Source organism: Epinephelus lanceolatus, chromosome 5, assembly GCF_041903045.1.
Source record: "Epinephelus lanceolatus isolate andai-2023 chromosome 5, ASM4190304v1, whole genome shotgun sequence".
Lineage (NCBI taxonomy): Eukaryota > Metazoa > Chordata > Actinopteri > Perciformes > Serranidae > Epinephelus > Epinephelus lanceolatus.
This window is the reverse complement of record NC_135738.1, coordinates 8,596,575-8,608,790: the sequence shown is the minus strand read 5'-3', so window position 1 is coordinate 8,608,790 and position 12,216 is coordinate 8,596,575. Positions and strand designations below refer to the sequence as shown.

Here is a 12,216-nt window from a genome sequence, read left to right as displayed (position 1 = left end):
TATGTTATGAAGTATTCGCATATGTTTTTCATTTATTTGTAAATGAATTGTTTGCTCAGATATTTTCTTTTTTTATGTTGTGGAAGGTGTTAAATATTTACAGATTAACGCATTAACACACGGATTGGCGATCTGTTCACACAAACAATACTGAGACATCTCCATCGCTGTCTAAGTAGATGTACTAGTATCACACAGTAAAATACTCTGTTACAAGTGAAAGCTCTGCACTGAAAATGTTCATTCAGTAAAAGTATATAATCAGTAAAATGTAGTTAAAGTATTAAAAGTATTATAAAGTCCCTTGTGACTCATGCATTAATGTAAAAACAGGATTTTACTGTTGAAGTGGAGCTTGTTTTGAACAATTAACTAATTATTATTTTCATTATGGATCAATCTGTTGATTATTTTCTCCATCAATCGATTGATTTTAGGGGTGGGGGAAATAATCTATACAGCATAGTATTGCAATATTTTCGTGTGGCAGTGTTATATTGTCACATACAGTACAGGCCAAAAGTTTGGACACACCTTCTCATTCAATGTGTTTTCTTTATTTTCATGACTATTTACATTGTAGATTCTCACTGAAGGCATCAAAACTATGAATGAACACATGTGGAGTTATGTACTTAACAAAAAAAGGTGAAATAACTGAAAACATGTTTTATATTCTAGTTTCTTCAAAATAGCCACCCTTTGCTCTGATTACTGCTTTGCACACTCTTGGCATTCTCTCCATGAGCTTCAAGAGGTAGTCACCTGAAATGGTTTCCACTTCACAGGTGTGCCTTATCAGGGTTAATTAGTGGAATTTCTTGCTTTATCAATGGGGTTGGGACCATCAGTTGTGTTGTGCAGAAGTCAGGTTAATACACAGCCGACAGCCCTATTGGACAACTGTTAAAATTCCTATTATGGCAAGAACCAATCAGCTAACTAAAGAAAAACCAGTGGCCATCATTACTTTAAGAAATGAAGGTCAGTCAGTCCGGAAAATTGCAAAAACTTTAAATGTGTCTCCAAGTAGAGTTGCAAAAACCATCAAGCGCTACAACGAAACTGGCACACATGAGGACCGACCCAGGAAAGGAAGACCAAGAGTCACCTCTGCTTCTGAGGATAAGTTCATCCGAGTCACCAGCCTCAGAAATGGCAAGTTAACAGCAGCTCAGATCAGAGACCAGATGAATGCCACACAGAGTTCTAGCAGCAGACCCATCTCTAGAACAACTGTTAAGAGGAGACTGCGCGAATCAGGCCTTCATGGTCAAATAGCTGCTAGGAAACCACTGCTAAGGAGAGGCAACAAGCAGAAGAGATTTGTTTGGGCCAAGAAACACAAGGAATGGACATTAGCCCAGTGGAAATCTGTGCTTTGGTCTGATGAGTCCAAATTTGAGATCTTTGGTTCCAACCGCCGTGTCTTTGTGAGACGCAGAAAAGGTGAACGGATGGATTCCACATGCCTGGTTCCCACTGTGAAGCATGGAGGAGGAGGTGTGATGGTGTGGGGGTGTTTTGCTGGTGACACTGTTGGGGATTTATTCAAAATTGAAGGCACACTGAACCAGCATGGCTACCACAGCATCCTGCAGCGACATGCCATCCCATCCGGTTTGCGTTTAGTTGGACGATCATTTATTTTTCAACAGGACAATGACCCCAAACACACCTCCAGGCTGTGTAAGGGCTATTTGACCAAGAAGGAGAGTGATGGAGTGCTGCGGCAGATGACCTGGCCTCCACAGTCACCGGACCTGAACCCAATCGAGATGGTTTGGGGTGAGCTGGACCGCAGAGTGAAGGCAAAGGGGCCAACAAGTGCTAAACACCTCTGGGAACTCCTTCAAGACTGTTGGAAAACCATTTCAGGTGACTACCTCTTGAAGCTCATGGAGAGAATGCCAAGAGTGTGCAAAGCAGTAATCAGAGCAAAGGGTGGCTATTTTGAAGAAACTAGAATATAAAACATGTTTTCAGTTATTTCACCTTTTTTTGTTAAGTACATAACTCCACATGTGTTCATTCATAGTTTTGATGCCTTCAGTGAGAATCTACAATGTAAATAGTCATGAAAATAAAGAAAACGCATTGAATGAGAAGGTGTGTCCAAACTTTTGGCCTGTACTGTAGATGCTAAGTTAAGTTATAAATATTACAAATTAAGTTATGGTAGCCTACTAGCCTAATTGTTTGGTTTGTAAAATTTGTATGAAAAAAAAAACAACAGTCACATTCACCGAGTCAACTGTCGAAAATCTTTGGATGTTTGACAGAAGACAAAGAAAAGCAGAAATCATCACAAATAATCAGATGGAACTGACTCAATATGTTAGCAAAAAAAGTTGCTATAAAGTAGAGCTGCAACAATTACCCCGTTAATTGATTAGTCAACTGACAAAATAATGAATCACTAACTCTTCTGATAATCAGTAGTTTAAATTATTTATCAGTTAAAAATGTCAGACATTTGCAGTTTACATCTTCTTCCAATGTAAGGACTTTTTTTCTGTTTTATATCTAGGCAGCACTTTCTGTTGATTTTAAATATCTTTCTTGTATTCTATGTTTTATGTTTTGTTTTGATTGTTCAAACTGTGATGGATGTTTTGACTCTCGACTGCAAAACTAGTTTACCCTTGGGTATCAATAAAGTAACCTGAACCTAGGGCTGTGCAATTAATCGAATTTTGATCGTGATTTCAATTTTGGCTCCAGACAATCTCAAAATTAATGTAATCGTGGAAAAACGATTATTTTTTGTGTCTTGTTGTTTTTTATCTAGTACTTGTTTTCAAGAGATTGAGCGCACTACAATAGTTGATGTTATATATCTTTTTTTTTACTACTTTTATGTATTTTTATTTTAAGGATACCTCAAAACATTTGATGGGACAGTGTTTTTAAAAAAAGAAATGTTCAATAAATGCATTCAAGACATAATTGTGTAAATAATCGTGATTTCAATATTGGCCAAAATAATCATGATTATGATTTTTTCCATAATCGAGCAGCCCTACCTGAACCTGAACCCGAGGGCTCCATAATATGTAAAAAAAAAAAAAAATCATACTGCAATTATTTTGACAGATTCTAATAACAATATGAGTTGTGATTTTAGTGGGCATAGCAGATTTTGCATTTTATTTTCACTGAAAAAAAAATATAGATATGATGATGTTATTTTAGCTGGGTATCTCTTCCAAACAAGCATGTTCCTTCAGGATGCATGGTGTTGGATTTTTGGCCGATATCTGACATGCTGATATGTAACAACTCACCGATATCAATATCCACCTTTTTCCCCACCTAATTGTAGTGATCATCAAGTCTCTTCTGTGGTGGAATTAACATCATATTATGCATGCATACTCACCACCAGTAGATGGAGACACGAAATACAATACTTTTCAATGTATGTAATATTCATTCATTGTGCAAATTAAGAAAAAGCATGTTGGCCAATCTGATGACATGTCGATATTATTATGCATCCCTAATATTCCTTTATGACTGAAATGTGGTTTGTAGTCCAGGGCATCTCTTGAGCATCGCTACGCCTCATTAATAATGGCATGTTGTGACAAATTAAACCTGCTTCTGTGATTTGGATATTGCACTGGTAATTTCAATAATAATCTGATTAATTGCTCAGCCCACACACAAAAATGTAACATCTCTGGGTTTTGAACAGCTGACCAAACAAAACAAGACGCCATCATGGACTGTCGCTATTTTCTGAGATCTGATCAGCCAAAAATCATTCAGTTAATCAAACAGATTAATAGATACAATGAGTCATTGTAGGCTGCAGCCCTAAAGTAAACCCTTGTTGAATCACATTCTTGTGAAGGCGGCTTTGGTGTTTTTTCCTACACTTTATTTATCTTAGTGAAAGTTGATTGAACTCCTTCCTGCTCTCAGTCCAACTCTCCTCCACATTCATACCGTTCCAAACAATTCAAAACATTCACAGTGGGAAGTGAGCAGTGTGAGCGCAGAGCTCCTCTGCTCCTCCGCTGGAGCAGGTGGGATCAAGGACGGCCTGATGGAGGCTGCTCACAGATTGTTCCTCATTAACTTGTGCTTCGTCTTGATGTTTCCCCGCTCATCTTGAGATCCAAACTGGAGCTTTTCAAGTTAGAATCCTCCCTCTCTGAACTTAACATTGCTGCCATCACAGTGTTGTTTTAAGTAAATGACACGGCAAAATCCAAAATCAGTTTGAGATGTGCTGTGTCATAGAGTTACAGTGTAATGTAATGTGCTCTCTGTGGGCTGTGGAAAGCCTGCGTGATCCTCTGAGCACTGTGTTGATCTATATTGGAACTAAACTGAGGCCTACTACATCTGTTTAGGAATGTTAATGTGCAGACTGTAATAACCCCATCAGAGTCTTGCATAGTGCACAGTGTTTGCATCATTTCAGACAACTTACCGCACTATTGGTGGATTTTACTCAGTCTTGATATTTGGGACAAAACCCTGTCATTATTGTTAGGGCTGCCCACGGCTAATAATTTTCCTAGTTGACCCAAAGTCATCATTCAGGGCCATTAGTCGACTAGTCGCCTGCATGTTTATGATATTAATTTGATTATTATATATTTTAGTGGTTTGAGTTGAAGGTGTGAGAAAGAATAGTATCAGTAACATTGTTAACACTGTGCTACATTACAGAGAAATACAAAACCATACTAATGAACCTTCATTAATATAGGCCTATGTTTTATCTACAAGTGCACGTCACACACTGAGCGAGCCGCCTGTTAATGACGCTGTGGGCTAATGGGCATGTAGCTACTTCCATGTTTCAGATGATACGTCATGTTTGTAGTCGACCAATGAAGATGAGTTTACATATCACCTTGGGTTCGTCCTTCACCTTCTCAAAATGATCCCACACTTTGGATTTCCTGCCCGACATGTTATTAACTAGCCTGTGGAATAACCGCAGGTACCAGCCCTGGAGATTAGGGGCCGTACACGTGCTGCGTCTTTAACCGCCGTGGTCAGGTGCTGGGTGCTACTGAATATTTACAGAAGAAGGGAAAGATATCTGTTGGCTGTGATTGGTTTGTAACCTGGCTCCTGTCTGACTGCTGAGCGTGGACACTTCCTGTGTCTGTCCTTTCAAATTAAATTCCCACATGGTCCAGTCATATAAGTTTTGATTATTTTGACAAGGTGCAGCTCCTAATAGAGTTTCATGTTGTTGTTTTTTCTGCGACTAAGCAACCACTGAAATCTTACCGACTAATGATCGTTCCGTTCGACTATTAACCTTGTAATGGGCCAACCTCCCAGGGATTCAATTTTTTCTTAAATAGCATACGTAGTGGATATCGGAGGTAAGATCTGACAGAGTTTACATCCTATAGAGTTCACAAAAAGTTGTATATTTATTAGTTTTGCAGCTGTCGTAGCAAGTACATGCTCTCTTAATGCTAATAAAAATACTAATTTTTAAACCATAATTATCACATAGTTTTGATTGAGAGGAGCCACCACGTTGGCAGGTAATGGTGGAGACACACCAGATAGCAATATTATTTAATAGATTTGTCATAAAATATAAGGCTTACTAGGACTTGAGCAACATTTCTGTCTTTTTGGAAACCAGGAAGTGAGACGTGAGTCCTTGTGAGAGTTGACAAAAATCTGGGACACATCTTTAAAGGGCCAACATCTTCATAAGAAATATATTTTGAAACAAACATGATTATAGCAGTACATTCTTACTCTGATGTTATCAGTATGTGCTGATAGTTTTAGATTTTGAAGGCTTTTAACAAATTTTTAAAAGTTAAATAATTTCATTTTTGTGTGGGACATGGATGTTTCCTGGCACAGGGCAAGTTAATAAGTGTAAAAAAAAAAAATGAAAGCAGAACAAAATATTTCATAAATTATATTTATGTCATATATATAAATCCTTTAAAAAATAATGTTTCACCCCAGAAACAGAATTACTTTGTTGATAAGTTAAAATGTTAATTTTTTTCTTTTTTTTTTTTTTTGGGACATGATTTGTCCCAATTCTCAAGTGTTTTTTAAGTATGTGTTTTCAGATGCTTTGATTTCTTTTCAAATTTCACAAAAGTAACACTAAATAGTTTTAACACACCTACAGCTTTTTAGCAATATTAATGCAATAACAGCCTCATACCTGTAATGTTTGCCCTTTTACAAAATTATAGTGTATTTAATCCGCCATTTATTTTTGTTTTTAACAGTCAGTTACTTATGTGGTCTATTCAACATAGGAAAATATAAATATTTAAAATACCCATCACAATCTTCTGCAGCCCAACAGGATGTCACTTAATGTCTTTTTTTTTTTGTTTTGTTATACACCTTAAAAATAATGCAAAACAAGGACAAGCAATACACTGTCACATTTGACAAACCGGAACCATCAAACGTTTTTTGCTCGAACAATGATCTAAACAGTTAATTAGTTATAAAAATCTAATTAATCAAACAATAGATTAATGGACTGTTTGTTACGGCAAGAGAATTTTAACTAAAAAGATTCAGCTCTCCGTTGTTGGGGCTTCATATCTGATCTCTGCTGCTTTGCATGCTGGGATTTCTGGCAGCAGCCAAACCAAGGAAATGATCCAAAACGCAGTGAGGAATATCTGTCAACATCCCAAACATGGCTGATCGGCCACTAAAATCCACAAATTTGGTGTGATCAGACAAGCTGCAGGTTTGACACCAGTGTTAGATACTGTATTTGGCTGATACTGCTGCTGTGTGTGCAGACTGGGTGTCTACAGTCTCTCACTGCCGTTGGTTAACAATATCATGTGATACGATTATTTCTGTTTCTCTTGTTTCCATCACTAACAGCCCGAAACTTAAACTGAGTATCTAACCGAGGGTCAACCAGCTGGTTTACCAAGAAACACCCTGTTCCTTTGTTTTAACATGTTGCTATTAGAATTATACTTTATTGTTTTGTAACTTTAGGACTCCTGCTGTTCCTGAATAAACTGGGCAGTCTGTCTGCTTCACACTCGCCTTTTACTTTACACTTGATATTTATAACATCTTACTGGTTATGACACTTTGACCGATGAGTTTGCAGCAGTGTCTGTGACCACAGCCCTCCTTAAAACGTAGCATCAGACAGTCTGTTGATATTAAACACAGTTAAATAAGGCCTCAATTAAAGTAAATATATATTCTGTGTGCTGTCACTTACATGACAACAAAAATTCTCATCTGAGAAACTTGAGTCAGGTAATGTTTGGCCTCTTCTCACTGTTTAATGCCTAAAAAAATGAACAAAAAAATTAGTCGGTTATCAAAATAATTGATAATTATTTTCCTGTTGAATGACTAATGAATGAATCACCTGATGGTGTCTAGCTCAGACAAACTCAAGAGGAATCTCACCTCAACTCAGACATAACTGACTTTTAAACACAGATTAGCACAAGCAAACAAAAATAATCTTTTAACACTTTCTCTGCCAGAGTTTTATTTTTCAGCTGCCAGTCACTGCCAGCATTTTTGATTATATTCAGTAATCTTTCCAATCCCACAGAATAATTTGTTCTATGAATATGTAAATAGTATAGGCATGAAACTAAAGAACAGTGCATTTTTAATCAAAGAATGTAATTTTCAAGTATAAAATCAGTTTTATATTTACATTTTTTTTTCTCATTTCCTTATGTCAGTTTGAATTGTATAAATTAGAATAACAATAATGGAAATAAAATTCTCTTTGAGGTATAATGTTCAGTGTTCTGTCATCTCCATCTCCTCTGTGGTCGTCTTGTCCATGTGCCTCTGTCATCGTCATGGAGATCCTTTTTCGTCCCACCAAACTTGTTAGCTTCTTCGCCCAAATCGGATTCAGGATGTTGATCAAAACAGGAATTATCAGAGGCTGAGACCATCAACATCTCCACGGCTTGCGCAACCGTAAACTTTTCCGTCTGCACCGGCATTTTCATGCAGGTTATAAGCTGTTACATATCTGTAAACAACATCTTCTTCTGTTCGATTTCACAAGATGTGTAACAGCGCCCCCCATCTCATCAATGGCGGAGGAAAAGTTAATGCTGACTAGAGATAGCATTTTATTGAATTCAAATCCAGTAGAGTTGAAAAGATAAGCCGATTACTTTCCTGTTTATTGACTAATTAAGTAATCCGCCATTATTTTGCTGTCTGATTATTCGTTTTAGTAATTTTTTCAAGCAAAAAATGCCAAACACTCACTAGTTCCTGCTCTTTAATTATGATTTGCTGCTTTTCTTTGTTTTACATTATAATAATTCAATATCTTTGAGTTTTAGACTGCTGATCCGACATAATATAAAAATTAAAGACGTCACCTTGTGCTCTGAGAAATTGTGATGGGCATTTTGTACACTTAACAATAAATCTTAAAGAGCATATAATCTGCAGATTAGTTGATAATGAAAGTAATCGTGAAAATCAGCCCTTAAAGTCCAGTATTGGATCAGTGTGTCACACAAAAGCCTCTTGATTCCTCCATCACATCTTCTAAGATTTAGTTTTTTAAACATGTGCATGTAACTTAAGGCTGAAATAAGTACAACCACCTACAGTGTGCCTTCTGTCGAGCATCAATGTGTGAATTGCATTTGGGAAATGGGACATGTTTCCATCAGTGGGAGGCATTAGCTGCAGCATATTCAGGGCCTTTACAGTAAATTGAACTGACCAACATTTAGTCAGCTCTGATGGAGATCACAGCTGAACCTCTTAATATGAAGCTGTTCAGTCCAAAGTAATCCTACAACTCAGATCTCCATTATCTGTGTTGGTTATAACATGTTACAGAGTGACTGCCTCATGTATGTGGTGACACAGCTGTAGAGTTCAGATGAAACCTTTTACCTCAAATCTTAAAGTTACAATAAATGGAAGCAGTAAAATGACCTCCAGGTTTCCACTGTGTTCATCCTGGTGGTTCTCGGCCACTGTTTAATATCACAGTGAGTGATTATCAGGGGAGGTTGGGATACACTAACCTACAGCTCAACGATTAATTGATAAGTTGATTGATGGAAAATTGTTTTGATAACTGAGTCATTTTTCCAGCAAAAATGTTTGTCGGTTTGTTTTTTTAAGGGTTGCAGCTATCAATTATTTTAGTAATTAAGTATTGTACCAGTTAATCAGATAAGAAATACTTTTACTTTATTAAAGAGTAATATAGTAAATCTGCAAAAGAGAAAATAAAACAGATTAAAACAGCTTTTAAAGATTGATTTACATCATCGAGTTAGCTCAGTTTACTCAAGAAAATAAACACAGAGAATAAAATGCTGCAGTGAGTGAAAGCCTAACTAACCACTAGATTGATTTACATTTGTAAAAGGGAAACTTCAGAAACGTTTGGCTTCCCTCCGTGCTACCCAGAGGGTCCCTGTACTGCGTGTCAGCGGGATAAGCGAGGAGCTCCAGGGGCTGGCTGCCCAAAAGGAGCTGAGCATCATTCATTTGCATTTAACGTCACTGCCCACGTTGCAGCAACACAGAACCGGTTGAAAATCTTTATGATTAGCCGTAATCAACACACATTCTTTATGAGCCTTCATCTCAACTCATTGATTTACATTTCATGTTAGCGTTGACATTAATGTACGTTGTGTCCAAATATTTGCTGGTTTCATTGGTCCTTTATCTCAGTAAACTCAACATTTTTGTCTGTCAGGCAAAACATAGTCTGAGTGGGTGGAAGTTCACTGCATAGATCAGCCTCTCATTGGGCGGAACGAGCCACCCGCTGAAGTCCCGCCCTACCACCTCCGGTTGGAGTTTTCAACACGTCCTTTACTAACTTTTGCGGTGTTTGATCTTGCGGGGATGTAGCCATTTTTCTGCCATGGTTCGCGTCCTGTAGGCGATATTTTTGTGGGCGTGTTACACCAAAACCTGTTTCCCCCCGGCAATATTTTTGCAAGCGCACCGTTGCTGTGGCACCGCCAAGAACGATTGTGATTGGTTGAAAGAAATACAAGCAGCCAGGGCATTTTTTTCTCCAATCTTAAAGTGAGAGTCGGCCCAGCCAGACCTTTCTTTTCTTGAGAAAGGTCTGGTGACCCTGACTAGGCAAAACAAGACTTTTAAGAGATGTCTTTTGGGCTTTGGAAAACTGTGATAGACATTTTCTGACATTTTATAGACCAAACAACTCATTGAGTTGTCAAGAAAATGAATCACTTATGAATATACAATGGTGGAAAAAAGTTTTCGGAAACCCCATGCATTTGTGAAATATTGCATTAAGAATCACTCTTAGGTCTTCAAGTGCAATTTCTTTTAGTACAGTCACAGCCAAAATACTAAATAAATCCTAAAAAAGCCATTAAAACTTAAAATTGATTGGTTCCATAAAAATACATAAGAAATTTTGAGTATTGGGTCATTTTGGTACCAGTGATGAAGGTCGTTCTTTTTATTAAAAGACACAATTTTTGTTGCCAAGCTTCGTGTCTACATAAAGCCAGCACATTTGAAAGTTCTTCAGACACAAAAATGGCTAAAACAAGGAACCTAACGCAGGAAACACGCCTGAAGATAAGGATTCTCAGCCAGGAAGGGTACAGCTGCCGCCAGATAGCCAGGAAGTGCAGATGCAGTCCTTCAGCAGTTGGATACACTCTGCAGAAATACAGACGAACCAACAGCTTGGAAGACAAACCAAGATCTGGGCGTCCAAGGGTTTCTTCAGCAAGAAATGACCGCATCCTGATCCGCATGTGCAGGAAAAAAACGGCGAATGACATCACAGGAGCTTCAGCAGCAGTGGTCAAACCAAACTGGTGTCCAGTGTTCCACCCGCACTGTACGTGGCCGACTTTTAGATCATGGCTTAAGGTCCTACAAGGCTATCAAGAAGCCCCTGATCAATGAGAGACAGAGGTTAGCCCGGCGTCGTTAGGCCCAGGCACACAAGAACTGAACAGCCAGGAATTGGAAGAAGATTTTGTGGTCAGATGAGTCCAGTTTCCAGCTTTATCTTCCTCCTACTAATGTGAGGGTACGCAGAAGGCCAGGCGAAGCATTATCTCCAGCATGTACAGTACCTGCTGTCAAGCATGGTGGAGGCAGTATCATGGTTTGGGGATGCATGAGTGCTGCTGGTGTTGGTCATCTCACTGTCTGTGATGGCACATTGAACTCTACCAAGTATTGTACCATTCTCGAAACCCACATGCTCCCTTCTACGCGTGCACTGTTCCGTCAAGGTAAAAACTGGATGTTTCAACAAGATAATGCCCCTTGCCACACATCCAAGGCCAGTAGAACTTGGCTGCAGGAGCACAGTATCCAGGTCTTAGAGTGGCCAGCTCAATCCCTGGACATGAGCCCCATTGAAAATCTGTGGTGGATTATCAAAAGGTCTGTTTCAAAACATAAACCAAAGAATTTAGAAGAATTAAAAGCAGTAATTTAAGAAGAATTGGACAAGATTACCCCTCAACAGTGTGAAAGGCTCATGGGGAACATGCCAGCCAGGATTAGAGCTCTACTACGTGCCAGTGGCAGGACTACTAAATATTAATTTGATGATGTGATGGTTTTTTTTTTTTTTTGTTCAGTTTTGAACACATTCTCTGTTATTTGTTGACTTTGATACCAGCAATGTTGAGAACTGACATATTGAAACTGTCAAGAATTTAGTTTTGTTAGTTTTTCTTGTAAACAATAAACAAAAAAATATAATTTGTATTTGTTTGTATCTGTCTAATGCAACCACACCTTTTGAAACACAAAAAAGATTTTTCCACAAATATTTCATGATAATATTTGAGATTGTGTAAAATTTTAAGGGTGTCCGAAAACTTTTTTCCACCACTGTATATGTTAGCTGCAGCCTTACAGTCAGCTTTGCCTTCACCTCTAAATAATGAGTGGGAATCACCAGAGAATCCATAATACGATATCATCACGATACTTAAGTCACAATTCAATATTATTAAGGTATTAAATATGTTGCGATATCCTGAGTATTGCCGTAAAATATATCGTGATTTAATACCTTTTTTCCAACAGTAAATTATGTTCCCAAAGGAAAAATCATCATTCAAGTCATCCGTTTTATCTAATAAGTCTCTTTCAGTCTGTTCATGTCACTTAAGCAGCTGCAAAAATTATCTAGTGGACTGTAAAAGCAATTGATTATATTATTCTAGTAGGCTACCTAAGGTTTAA

General features: G+C 37.9%; 1 protein-coding gene across 1 annotated transcript in view; it reads left to right on the top strand.

The window, feature by feature from the left end:
- Nucleotides 1-12,216, top strand: part of ambra1b (autophagy/beclin-1 regulator 1b) — a 38,076-nt gene that overhangs the window by 1,254 nt on the left and 24,606 nt on the right. The window lies entirely within an intron of this gene.